At 45.9% G+C, this 14416-nt stretch overlaps 2 pseudogenes; both read right to left on the reverse strand.

Moving 5' to 3' along the window:
- LOC124099021 (large ribosomal subunit protein uL1-like) overlaps positions 1 to 8483 on the reverse strand; it is a 47818-nt pseudogene extending 39335 nt beyond the window's left edge.
- Positions 8484 to 14019: 5536 nt separating this feature from the next.
- LOC124099272 (U4 spliceosomal RNA) lies at positions 14020 to 14132 on the reverse strand (annotated as a pseudogene).
- Between the last annotated feature and the right edge of the window lie 284 nt (positions 14133 to 14416).

Here is a 14416-nt window from a genome sequence, read left to right on the forward strand (position 1 = left end):
TTTCATATGCACACAAACAAAAGATGGAAGGAGGGGCATGCAATGAAGGGTGTCACAAAAGAATAGCGGGAATCTGTATATTAGTGTCAGGAAAAGCTGAAGTCCAGAATATGCTAAGACTTGTGGAACCGCAGCTGACATGAGAATAATGCACTATAGTTTGCAAAGCATTTTCATGTAAATGATCCCATTGATCCTCACAATAACCCTGTGAGAGGGGATGGGGGTTATTATCCTAAGAGTGTGTAGAGAGTTCTCAGAGGCAAAGATGGGATTTGAGCCCAGATCATCTCAGGCCAAATGCTGGGCTCTCTCCACTACCCCGCCATGTTCTGTGTTAACACTGCTCAAAAGTCCATTTTGATTCTGAGTAAGAAAGATGAGGTGAAGCCAGGCTCAGGGAGATAGCGTAATGCAGGCAGGCAGGCAGGCAGGCAGCAAAACCAGTTCTTCTGTTATTTCTTCAGGGCTCACTAGAACAATCTTCAAAGGATAGAATTAATTTCTCAAGAGCTCCTGGGCCAAAGCTGGACATTAGATAGCTGTTTCCAAAGGGACCTAACTTTGTCCTCCCTAGCACTTATACCAGAAATTCCTTGCTCAGTATCTGTGTTCCCCACCAGACTTAAGCTTCTTCAAGGGAGGGACCATGGCCAGTACATGATGGTACCCCCATTGATGAATGAATAAATAATTGACTGAGGACCTGCCAGCAACAGCTTCTGAGAAATTAAGGAGAATAGGAGGAATGCCACAGAAACAGGCATAAGTTGTCATATGACTAAAGAAGAAGAAGAAGAAGAAGAGGAGGAGGAGGAGGGAGGAGGAGGGAGGAGGAGGAGGAGGGAGGAGAAGGAGGAGGAGGAGGAGGAGGAGGAGGAGGAGGAGGAGGAGGAAGAAGAAGAAGAAGAAGAAGAAGAAGAAGAAGAAGAAGAAGAAGAAGAAGAAGAAGAAAGGTATATTCTAGAATCTACATCCCAGTTGCCTGACAGCAGTCTCTGAGATAGTAATGTTCATTTCAAAGGTCAATCTGAAGTCCAAGGACATAGAGTCCCATGAGCCCATCTCATCCATCCCAGAGGCACGACTGGATCCCTTGTCTTGAATCATTCATAGTTGAGTTGAGGCTGTCTGGGCTTTTGGTCACAAATGCAGGGGAAAAAAAGAGGAGGAGGAGGAGTTCAAGGCAAGAATCTTCTGGTTTAAAAGGTTCAGACCTGCTTTTAGGATGGATCATTCCATCAAGCATACAGGTTTAGTGAAAGGAAGCTTTAGAATCCACATGTGCTAGAAGGTATGCGTTTTAGATACTGAACATCGAACAGTGAAGCTTTGTCCTGCTGTTGACTGTCAGCACTTATTGTCATGATCACACTTAATACGCAGAAACTCTGCAGGCAGGGTATTCTCTGAGGGACAGTGACATGTCAGGGGCATTCAGAACCTGAAGCCAGATTTCCAGAGATTCCTTCATTTCCTCTCTTCTTATTGCAAAGAACACTGGTTAAATGTGGGCCTCCCATTTTCTGTTTTCCTGATCTTTCCAACACTTGGAGTGGACTTTTGAGGGGCTGGAAGGAATATGAGCGGAACCATTTTATGCTTTCCCCCCCTCACTCACGTGGCTGTAGCAAAGGTCTTCTACTTGCCCCTGAGTACACCTAGAGTTCCTGCCCCAGAGCACTGGCCTCTGTTGCCTCCTTCCCCGGACCATCATCCCCATGAATGGCCTGGCATCTTTAAGCCTCTGATCAGCTCAGTCAGAGTCTCTGACCCTCTGTATTTTCTTCTGAGTGCTCTTATCAAAACCTGAAATGGCTTATTTTTTCTTCTTCCTCTTCTCCCTTTTCTTCTCTACTCTCTTTCTTTCCTCTGTTCCTTCTTTTCTTCTTCCTTGTCTGTCTCCCTCCAAGTCAAGTGGGATCTCTGGGTCCTAATCTGTCCATTCACTGATATACTCTTAGTGTCTAGGATAGTACCTGAGCAGGTGCCGAACACCTGTGGCATGGATAAGTTGACTTCCCGCCTACCTGGCTGCTTCCATTCAGATTGCTTAGGGACACTGTGATCATTCGTTTTCTTCCTCCTCTTCCTCTCCTCCTTTTCCTTCTCCAGCATCAGGCTGGACTAGTTAGTCCTCACTAGCCTCATTGAAATCATATGCAACTTTATTTATTTATTTATTTTTGCATTGTTGGGGATCAAACCCAGAACCGGGTGCATGCTACGTAAGCACTCTACACTGAGTGACATTCCCAGTCCTGATCATCTATAGTCCTGCTATCAATAAAGAGTGTTAAAATTTGAGGGGTCTCTAATAACCTGAAAACAATCTACAGTAGCAAGTTCAGAGCACATGTTCTGGGGCATTTCTAAAGCTGGACCAAGGGAACTGCTTCAGTCTTGGTGCAGTAAACGAAACCTGAGGGAAAACTGAGAAAAGGGAAAGGGGCAAATTCCATGTGGGAATGCAGAAAGCACTGCTGGCAGAAGACACGCCTGTTCAGGGCCTCTCAAGGTATCCATTATTCAGATAATTTTGTGCAGTCTCAGCAGTGCCCATGGACAAGATCAAAGTTGGAAGGCCAGCCAGGCATCGTGGTGCACACCTGTAATCCCAGAGGCTTGAGAGGCTGAGGCAGGAGGATTGCAAGCCAGCCTCATTAACTTAATAGGTCCTAAGCAACTTAGCAAGATCCTGTATCAATAAAAAAACAAACAAACAAAAACAAAACAAAACAAAACAAACAAAAAAAAAACCATCAAAAGGGCTGGGGATGTGGCTCAGTGGTTGAGCATCCCCTGGTTCACTCCTTGGTACTGAAAAAAAAAAAGTTGGAAGGCCAATGAAGGTCAATGAAGAGAAGCCTGGACAGCAGAGTTGGCTGAGGAACATAGTGGACACATGAGCTCAACATCTAGAATTTCTCCTGTTTTTATTGAGCAATATGCACATACTCCTCCTTTACCTCAATTTGGCAAAATGGTGCTGCTGATTTTCTTAGTGGAGAAGATAGAAAAGCATGGAACTGTCTTGACCCCTCATTAGGGCCGCGTGGCAGCTATGATGTTGTTGATCTAGTCACCTTCAGTCTCACTGTTCTGCCATCACTGGACATTGCCCTCATCTGCATTTCAGGCACTGCCATGTCTACATTGAGCCAGGAGAGGAAAAGGGAAGGCCCTCATCTTTTAAGTGTGCCATTAGGAAACTGCACAGATAGCTTCTGTTGGCCTCCCACCATCCAGAACTCTGTCTCACAGCCCATGACTAAGGGCAAAGGCATCTGGGAGAAATGGTCTTTAAGTAAGTGTCTTTCCCAACTGAAAATTCTAAAACCATAGGATAAAAGAGAATAGCAGGAGATAGATAGCCTTTCTACCAGGTGACTGGAGGAAATTATGGGAAAATGTTGTGCAAGTCCAGTCCCAATTCTCGTTCACATCTGCCCCAGAGAGCAAAGCCCAACGGCAGTGGAGAGGCTGTTGGCCAGATCTTTGCAGAGCAAGGAACTAGTAGAGTTTGATAAAAAGACCAATGGAAACTTGTCCCCAGAAAGAGCATAAAGGCCCAGTGATAATAAATGAGGTACAGCAGTGCTATCAAATAGTAGAAGTGTAGCAATTGGGAAATCCCCATCAGCATTTAGTACCTACATGTTAGTTTACTAACCAATCAGAATACTGCTTCCTGTTTCCTCCATCAACTATTTAGAATTATCTGTGAAACAAGCTTACTGTGGAGTCTAAATCTAAAATACAAGGAAAAGCCAGTGGTGGTGGTGCAGGCCTGTAATCCCAGCGGCTCCGGAGACTGAGGCAGGAGGATGGCGAGTTCAAAGCCAACCTCAGCAACAGTGAGATGCTAAGCAACTCAGTGAGACCCTGTCTCTAAATAAAATACAAAATAGGGTTGGGGATGTGGCTCCGTGATCGAGTGCCCCTATGTTCAATCCCCAGTACCCCCCCCAAATAAATAAATAAATAAATAAAATACAAGGAAACTGTAGATACTAAAGTGTGGCAGACACTTATTCATCTAATGCATGATGCTGTTCCTCCAGGGCAAAGCAGCTCTGCTCTTGAGATTGAGAGAGATACCCCAGGAGTTCAGGAACAAAACCCCCGTGTATGAGTCAGAGTGCTCATTCATTCATTTAACAAATAAGTATTGAAACCTTTTCTTGAATCCGACTCATGGGATTGTGAAGGGGCTGGGGCATATGGAAGAACAAGCTGAAAAGTTCCTGTCCTCTGCATGAATATTCTAGTGTGAGAAAAAATGCAGGAGAGAAGTAAGCTAGGCGTGCGAGTAGACAGGATACTCTATGGTGACAAGTAGTACTGAGGAACCAAAAGTGGTGACAGAGAACTTAGGGAGTGAACGGGACATCAGGAGGGCCTTTTCTGAAGTGATGACATTTAAGCTGAAACCTAAGAATAAGGTGCAGCTGGTCCCTCGAGGAACCAGGGGGACAGAGGTGGAAAAGAGCTGGTACCTTGGTGGGACAGGAAGAGAAGAGCGTCCTGGAGTGTCCTGAGGTGGAGAGGGGACGTGTGGTGGAGCCAGAGGGTGGGTCCTGAGAGCTTTGAGGAGGCAGGGCTCGGCCAGTCCTTGGAGGACAGGGAAGGTTTGCGGTGGAGAGCTGAGGCTGGAATGGACCTTTTAAAGTTGGGAGAGCTGTGAAGGCCTTGAGCGGTGTGTGTGCAGGCCCAGGGTGGGGGTAGGCAGGTTGGTGTTGGGCAATAGTAAGAGAGAAGGCTGGAAAGGGAAGCTTGGGGAAAGTTCTAGAAGGTCTGAAAGGCCAAAGAGCTCAAATTCTCAAAGATAATGTGCAGCCATTTGAGCAGGAGAGAAACATGATCAACGCGTGGCTTTAAAGAGATTTTCTAAGCGCTGGACCTGCGCTCCTTGGCCTTGGAACTCTTCATGTTTGGGGCTGGACAGACAAGTCTGTGCTGAGAAGGACCATCCTGGGCACTTAGGGTGAGTGGCATCCCTGCTCTCCAGGTGCCTGCAGCACATGCCCAGTTGTGACAACGAAAAGTGTCTGCAGATGTGGCCCAACATGGGGCAAAGCTTCTTCTGACTGAGAACCAGTGTGCTACTTTTTAAAATAAATTCATTCGGTTTATTTTTATGTTTTTGTCATTTAAACATGGTCCTGGGACCTGAAACATCTGGAGAACTGACTTGCCTTCTTTTGCCATGATTGTATGGACACAGGAAATGGCAAATTTCTTTTAAGAAAGGAAAGAAACCTTAGTTTTAGTTACCATGACTGGACTCCCGTTTAAGACAAGTCTATATGAAATTTATACAAAGGAGCCTCATGTCACTTTAAAATGAGACTTTGAAAGGCCTCAGGTATTTTCCTACACCCTTCAGCCCCTGGAATGTTTTATTTTGTTGTTGTTTGTTTGTTTGTTATGCAGTACTGGTCATTGAGCCTGGGGGCTCTCTACCACTGAGTTATATCCCCTGCCCATATTTTTATTTTTATTTTGAGACAGGCTTTCACTAACTTGCTGAGGCTAGCCTCAAACTTGGGGTCCTCCTGACTCAGTCTCTCAAGTCACTGGCATTACAGGAGTGGGCCACCAACCCAACCAGCCCCTGGACTTTCTGCTGTCCTCATGGTAAACCCTCCTTTTCTCAGGTGAGGAATCACTCTAAGGCAGTCCCTGGTATGGGAGGTGGGACACCCAGAAGGAAAGAATCCTCTTCTGTTGAGATGTGTACACTGGGCTGAAAGTAACATTGAGGATTGCTTGGAAAAAAAAAAAAAACAAACTTTGAAGCCTCTAAATTTAAATTCGCTTTTTGGAAACTTTTGGATTAAACAAGAAAAGTACACCCAAACCCAACAATATTCATTCATTGCTTCTCTCCCAGGTGATGTTTGAAAGATATACAAGGGAACATGAAGAAATCCAGAGGAAAAATTTTCAAAATCTATTTCTCTTCCTATGTTTCTTAAATCCTGGGCTGGGTTGAATAGTGACTTTCCCAAAATCATGTCCAGGTGGAACTTCGGATTTGGGGGTAGGGTCTTTGCAGGTGTGATGAGTCAAGATGAGATCATATAGATTAGAATGGGCCCCAAAAAGAGGCGAGGACACACGGAAGCACACCAGGAGAGAGGTCATGAGAGGGCGCAGGCGGAGACTGGAGAGACACCTTTAAAAGCCAAAGGACAGCAGGGATTGCCAAAGGCCTCTGGAAGCCGAGAGGCAGGGAAGGATCCTGCTCTCGCTGCTTCTGAGGGGACCAGCACCTTGATTTTGGACTTTAAGCCTCCATAACTATAGTGGAATTAATCTGTTATTTTAAGCTACTAAGGTAGTGGTTTGTAGAAATTGTAGCACTAAGCAGTGAACACAAATGGCGATTTTATAGTTGCCTGTAGTTTTTTTTATTAATATTTGGCCTTGCTCTTTCCCACTCAGACTCCCTGCTTTTCAGAGCAAAACCGTTAGCCTTTGCCCCAGGCTTCTCCATTGGATGGATTTGAAACGTGGCCTCTTAAAGCTCAGTTCTGTAATAAGAATTGTAATGCATTCTACTGTCATGTATTAAAAAAAATAAAATCAATAAAATAAAATAAATAAATACCACATTTTCTGTAGGGGGAAAATAAAAGCTCAGTTCCCAAGTGCCAAGGAGCCACATCAAGAGTTCAGTGCAAAGTGACCAGTGGGTTTCCTACCGGAAGCCCACAGAAGGCAGTCATTCCAAGACAAGGCTAGAGAGTTGGGCAAGCCCTCCATGGTGGATGGTGATGAATAATGGCTCCCAGATCTCCTAAATAAAGGGTAGTGACCATATCTTAGATGTCACAACCCAAAATTAAAAGGGCAAGGGGGAGACTTTTGCTTAAATCCCAAATAAAAATATTGGAAGTCGGGAGTGGGACAGAGGGGAGGGAGGGAGATGGGAAGAGAAAGAGAAGCCGGACAGCTGAATCCTTTCAAGAGGACATGGAAATGATCTTAATTTACCATAGGCAAAAACAAGAAAGTAAGATTATGCAACATTTTTAATGACAGTGTTGCTGTCACTCACCCTAATAATAGTAATTATGTCTATTATGCAGATTTGGTGGTGGAGGTGCTGTCCTGCGAGCCATGTCCTCTGGAGGGGATTAGTAGGGAGCCTGGGAGGTCTGCAAGTTCTCATTTATGATTCTACAAATACACATTTCTTACAAAATAAGCTCCTCAAATGAACTCAAGGAGGTAGACATTTTCTCCTGCTTTAGGCCGTGTCCTTACTCCATCCTGTATTTATTTTTCTGCCATTGGAGGGGGCTAGACATTTGCCTGGCTTGATCTTTAGCCAAAGCAAATGATTTGCACACATGTTTTTGGAGGGGAAAGACATGAATGTATTGCTTGTTGAGAGAACAACTCAGGAATTCATCTAGATTTTAGGCGAGGGATGAGGGGGTGGGGTGGGGGTGTTGGGTGGGAGCAAAGGATTTCTGGGGCAGCCAGAGAGCAAACACTGCCTGCAGTTGATGATGGAACCTTTTTTTTTTTTTTTGGTCTTTGGTGTTGGATACTTTTGTCTCATTTAAAAAAACAAAAAACAAAAATCAAAAACCCAAAATGCTTATTTAGCACCTACCGTGTGTCAGGCATTGGTATAGGGTATGGAAATAATTTTTAGAAAGGGCTACTGTTTAATAGGAAGACGGGTGATCAAATCATTCATTTATTCATTCTTTCATTCATTCATGAAGACTTTTGCTTAAATCCCAAATAAGAATATTGGAAGTCGATGGAAAATGGGTGTGGAAATAGGAGGGAGAAGGGCTGAGGGAGGGGGGAGTGGAACATTGCCAATCTCCTCCATGTGCCAGGGACTGTTCCTGACACTTGGGGTACATAGAAAAGCAAATCAGATGAAGACCCTCTGGTTGTAATACAGAAAAGATGAGTGAAGTGTGTGAGGGATGCTTATTCTGCCTGGAAGGGTCAGAGAAACTTTCCAAGCACATAAAACCTTAGAAGATGCTGAGGAGTGACGACGACTGACTTTAAAGTTTTTGTGAACTTTCCCAGTGACAGTCCATAGTGCTATTACATTTCCCAATAACCTCAAAGTGACCAGGCACAGGAAACACCGTCTCAGCATCTTGGAATGCTGTCGTCCTTCTTCCCAGTCAACACACTCCTACTGCACAAACTCCTCCACCCCCGAAGTTTCTACTCCCTCCTCTTACTGATGACCCCACTCCCCATGAAGCCCTCGGCCCACCAGCTGGCAGGATACCCGTCAAATATCTTGCCCGTGGGAGCCATCTGACATGGCTCTCTTCATGCCAAATCGTCCCCTCCACTCCCTCCTCTCTCCACTGTGACTCTTGTCAATCTGACCAGGGTGGAAGCCTGTCCTTACCCACCTTGACTTTTCTATTTGTCCAGGACTTGAGGAGCAGAGGGGGGATCTTGGTGGTTTCCAGTGTTCCCTGAGTCATATTTCCACATGGAGCATGCCGGGATGCCGGGCGGGGGCGGGGGCAACATGGCACATGGTAGGGGCAGGAAGAGCAAGAGACTACTTGCCCAGAATACCCCCGAGGGGGGTAGCCTTTCAGCCACCTTCACCATGAAGCTCAGGCAAGTGACTTGCAGCTCAGTTGGGTTTCCACTTCTCTCTCTTTTTTTTGGTGGGGTGGGGGGAGATGGTGCAGGGTGTGTGTGTGTGTGTGTGTGTGTGTGTGTGTGTGTGTGGCAGGGATTGAACTCAGGGGCCCTCGACCACCGAGCCACATCCCCAGCCCTCTTTTGCATTTTATTTAGAGACAGGATTTCACTGAGTTACTTAGCGCCTCGCTTTTTGCTGAGGTTGGCTTTGAACTTGCGATCCTCCAGCCTCAGCCTCCTGAGCCGCTGGGATTACAGGCGTGTGCCTGGCTGGGTTTCTAGTTCCTAAGGTGTGAGGAGCCATTAGAGACTCACTTTGACGAAAACACAACTGGACAGCAGCCATGCACCCACTCCACCCACGTCTGCCTTCAGAGGTCACTGGTTCTGGTGGGAGTGACAGGCCATGCTGTCATCTCTGCAGGGTGCCCCTCCTGCTGCAGGCCTTCCGGCAGGCCTTGGTGATGTCGCTGTCTTCTGCAGGACCCAGCAGGCTCTGGGACAGAAGGCCGCAGCACCTGCCCCTACTTGTACACTGGGAGCTGCTGTGTCGTGGTTATGTCCTAAAGTCAGCTGGGGAGGGGCTTCTGAGCTGGGCTCCCTGTTTACGTGTTCCCTGGCAGGGCCCTGCTTGTGCCCCACCTTCTGCCTCCGTCTAGATCCCTGTCAGCCCTGCAAGGTAGATGACATCGAGGGCTATCACTATTCACTAGGTGTCCTCCTTCAGCCTGAGCATGCATTTTTAATTACCATTTCTATCAAGACTTGGGTGACTCAGCCCCGCCCCCTTCTCTGTCCTCATGGAACACAGCTAAAGTCAGGTGCGGCTGTTATTCCAGTCACCTCCCTGCAAGGAGCACTTGCCACTTATTTGAGACCCAGTCTAATCTGACCAGGGTGGAAACCTGTCCTTAACCAGCTTGACTTTTCTATTTCGGAGTCTTTTTAAATGGTCATGGAATTTATTCTAGACTTGATAATTTCATCAAATTGCTAGAAGAGTCCTTGTAGGTTAATAAGTCTGGGCTCCCAATTTTATAGTTGAAAACATGAGACTCAGAGAGGATACATTATTTCCCCAAGGACACACAGCAAACCTGTAGCAGGGCCAAAATGAAAACCCAGGTCCTCTGAGTCTCAGGCATATGATCCTTTGTTGTACTCTGAGTCCTCTAAAATGATAAATTTAAATCCCACAATTGTAAATCAGTGCATGAAACAAAACTCTGATACAACCAGATTTCCAAGAGAAATAGTAAAGGACACTCATTCATCTGAGGGTGAGCAATACTTGCAATTACTGTTTTTAGTTTCCTTTGTTGTTTTTGGCCTGTGGAGATAAAGGGATTAATCTCTCACATCAGACATCCACAGATACAGGGGGAGGAATGAAAGAAAATATTAAATAAGATCTCACAGAAAAGAGAACCCAGGACAAAAAATTGCAGGTCATGGGAGCCTGGGTGGGGATTTCATCAGAAGCAGAAATGCAGGGAGGCCTCTATGGGTTCTGGAAAAGGTGAGGGCCCTGGAGGCTGGTTGTCACCGATTTCAGTCCCAGGCTCTGGCCATTGTACTGTGATTCTGGGGGGCAGTTACTCCATTCCTGAGAGCTCCAGTTTCTACCACTGTAAAATGAAGGTAACCCCTGAATTGGAGCATTGGTGTGATGATCGTGAACCTGAATGCCAGCATTGGGTGTCTCGGGTGCAGAGGGCGCTCACTAAGCAGTAGGGCTCCTGGTTCTGTTAAACTTGAATTGCAGCAGAGACTCTGGTGCCACGGAGGCCAGGTCCCTGCTAGGTTTTGAGCAGGACCAGAAGATCTCTGGCTTTGCCACCTACTGTCCAGAAACCAGATTCTTCTGCCCACGACTCCAACTGTGCAGGGTCCAGGGCTGCAGAGGACCGTGCTGGACCAACTGGGTTGGGTTTCCCTTCCTAGTTAGTGTTTGGAAGCTTCCCCCCCACCCCCATTCTCATGCCTTCTTCTGTGGCGATTTTCAGCTGGTAGGTGACTGTTCCCCCAGGAAATGTTTGGCAATGTCTGAAGACTTTTTGGTTTCACAGCTGGGGTTGGAGGTATGCGTGGTATTGGCATCCAGTGGGTAGAGACCAAGGCTACTACAGCACACCAGATCCTACAGCACACAAGATAGCTCCTCCCAAATGAAAAATATGTAGCCCTAAATGTCAATGGTATATCAAAGACAAAAGATACCCTATTTTACTACATCTAACTGTGTTTTTATCTTTTTAGACACACATTCAGTTTTATATTCTGGATGTAACACTAAGCTTCCAGGAAGTGGGAAAAAAATCTGATTTCTTGGGGTTTCTGTACTTGATTTGTATTGTATGATAACCTTTTTAGAAGCCTCTGTTGCAGCCTATGATTTGACTCTTGGAATTGACAGCTCTTGTTCATTTTTTTATGGGGGGATGGGGGGTGGGTCTTAGGGATTGAACTCAGAGGCACTCAACCAGTGAGTCACATCCCCATCCCTATTTTGTGTTTTATTTAGAGACAGGGTCTCACTGAGTTACTTAACACCTCACTTTTGCTGAGGCTGGCTTTGAACTCATGGTCCTCTCAACCTCCTGAGCCACTGGGATTACAGGCGTGCACCATCGTGCCCAGCCCGACAGCTCTTGTTTTAACCTACCCAACTTCCTTTCCCTTCTCCCTCTGACAGTAGCATCCTAATTTTCCTTGAGGACATTGCCATCTTGCATTCACTGTCATTTGGTTTGTGTGGAGTTGACTTCAGGTGTGGAAACCGACCGTCCTTGGTGGTTAATTTAGCAAGTGACACATAAAAGCCAGGTGAGATGCCATCCCAGGACTTGTGTGCACAGTTGGAGAGAGAGGGAGGGTCTCTTTCTCTGCATGCACTGAGAGGAGAGAACACATGCCTGAAGATGTAAGCAGGGACCTTGTCACCATGACAGGGAGAGCCATGGTGATATGGGGGGGGGAGGGCGGGGGAGGAATGAGAGAGGATGAGCCCCGTGAGCTGGGGCTTGTTTAAGCTAATGCCCCACTCCTTGTTTTATGCCATAATACTTTTAATTTAAGTTTTTGTCATTTGTAACTTAAAGAATCCCAACTAAGACAAACCAGGAGATTGAATATAATGAGCTTGGTGAGAGTGATGTCCAGCTTAGAGCACTTTGGAAACCTGAGCATTTTCATAGAACCATATTGATCTAGAAGCATTTTTTTTTTGTTCTGGGAGGACAACTTGCAGTTTTTCAGTTTTTATTTTGGCTACCCAACATCCAAAGCTCTTTCTGAGCCACAGTGGGGGCTGGAATTGCTTTTAAAAAGCCAGAGATATACCTCCTTCCTGAGAATGCAAGTCCGGGGTATATAATCCAGTTATGGTCAATCAGATCCTCAGCCTGGGCTGTGAGTCTGGAACAGGAGATGCAAGGAAGCCAGAAGGTGGGGAATTTGTTCTGGTATCAGCAACAATGGATCCCAGGGGTCATGGTGGCCATGGTGACCCCAGTGGTGTTTAGTTCCCAGCACTGGCTCTGGTGTCCTGTCAGTGTCTTCTGTCCTGTGGTGCCCAGAGGGATGATCTCTCCAAGTGGTTCCTGTGGTGTCATTTTGAGCCGTGAGTCCAACAGCCTAGCTTCCTTTCCCCCTCCCTGTTTTCCTGGGCTGTTTTTCTAGGCTTCCCGTTAATTCTAAGTGCTTGCAATATTGTGCTAGTCAGCTTTCCGTGACTGTAACCAAAATACCCAACAAGAACAACTTAGAAGAGGCTAAGTTTATTTTGGCTCATTGTTTCAGAGATTCAGGCCATGGCAGGCCAGCTCCATTGCTCTGAGGTGAGGCAGAACATCATGGCAGAAGGACAATGGGGAGAAGAGCTGCTTCATTCATGGGTGGCCAAGAAACAAAGAGAGATGAAGGGGAAGGAGCCACAGGGAAGACGAACCCTTCCAGAACACAACCCTGGTGACCCACCTCTTCCTACTATACCCTTCTGCCATGAAGTTCTGCGTCACCTTGAACCAGAACAATGGAGTTGGCCAACCATGAACTAAATATCTGAAGCCGTGAACCAAAATAAACTTTCTTTCCTCCAAACTGTTCTTGTTGGGAATTTTGGTCACAGCAAGACAGAGCTAACTAACATAGAAATGGATACCAAAAGTGGGGTCTCTGCTGTGACGAAACTGACCATGTGGTTCAGAGGACTTTGGAACTGGTTTGTGGAAGGAGTTTGGGAAAGTTTGGAGATGCAGTCTAGAAAAGCTTTAGAATGTTGTAAGTGGACCTTAATGGCAATTCTAGTAAGAACTCAGAAGGCCAGAATGCAGACAATAAAGACTGTGTTTGTGAGGTTTGAGATGGAAATGAGCACTTTATTGGGAACTGGACTAGAAGCTATTCATGTTACAATCTGGCAAAGAACCGGCTGTGTTTTTCCCATGTCCTATGACTTTGTGGGACACTGAATTTAAAAGTGATGGATTCATTCATCTGGTGGAGGAAATTTCAAATTAGCACACATTCAGTCAGTGGTATGGATTTTGCTGGCAGGTCTTAATCAGGCTTACTGTGAGAATAGGGAGCAGAAAGCAGAGCTAAATTATTTTAAAAACTTGCAGTTTGGCCAGAAATGTGCATGTAAAATTGGGGCCAAGGAAGGTATTGTAGTTAGAGATTATGGCCACAAAAGAGATACTAAGTACTTTGCAGAGACAATAGGAGAGATAGTTTAAGAGAATCTCAGAAATTTGTAAGACCACATCCATTTTAGGCTCCAGGATGTAGAAGGGGCTTCACAGCTATAATCCCAGGGAACTCAGCTACTGTGTGAGCTGGCAGCAGACCTTGGTGTCAACCACGTGGTGCTGGTTGACACCAGCACAAAATGCTGGAATTAAGGGTCATGGAAGCTTCCACCAAGATTTCAAAGGAAGGCCTGGTAGACCAAAGTGTAGCAGGGCTGGCATTTATGTAGGCTGTCCCAAGAGTGATGAGGGAAGCTGTGCAGGTGAAGCTAAAGTTGGAATGGAGACCTCAGAAATTAAGAAATGTCAGTGACATTGACTGTCTGCCCAAACCAAAACCCAAACAACAACAACAAAATGAAAAAACCTGCTGGCTGAAGGGAGAGCTAGGCTAAAAGAGAGCCCAGGTGTGCTGCAAATTGCAAGACCAAAGGGGCAGGTCAGCCCAAACCCTTTAGAGAGCACATCTCACCACCATGTGTCCTAGATGCCGTGTGGAGTGTGTGGAGTTATAGGACCTGTTTGCCTACCTGGGTTTTGGTCTTGCTTCGACCTCATCCCTTCTTTCTATGCACCCATTCCTCCCTTTTGGAATGGAAATGTTTATTCTGTACCACCTGTATATTGGATATGTATAATTTGGTTTGATTTTTGGGAAAAGTTTTCAATTAGCAATAATCGCGCCTCGGATAAACCTCATTGGCTACGATACTGCCACTGCGCAAAGCTGATAATTTGCTTTGATTTTTAATGGGGCTCACAGCCAAGAGTTTGCCTTGATTCTTAGAGGAGACTTTGTACTTGAACTTTTGAGCAGTGCTGGAACTGCTAAGATTATGGGGTCTCTCAGAGATGGACTAAGTGTATTTTGCAGTGTGAGATAGACGTGAGTTTTGGGGTTCAGAGGTGGAATTTTATGGTTTAGATAGAAGGCGTCCCCCAAATCTCCTGTGTTAATGCAGGAATGTTTGGAGAGGAAGTGATTGAACTGTGAGAGCTGTAACCTAAACTGT

This window comes from Marmota monax, unplaced genomic scaffold (assembly GCF_021218885.2).
Source record: "Marmota monax isolate L192 unplaced genomic scaffold, Marmota_monax_Labrador192_F-V1.1 WCK01_AAM20220418_F8-fsc00011, whole genome shotgun sequence".
In the NCBI taxonomy this organism is placed as follows: Eukaryota; Metazoa; Chordata; class Mammalia; order Rodentia; family Sciuridae; genus Marmota; species Marmota monax.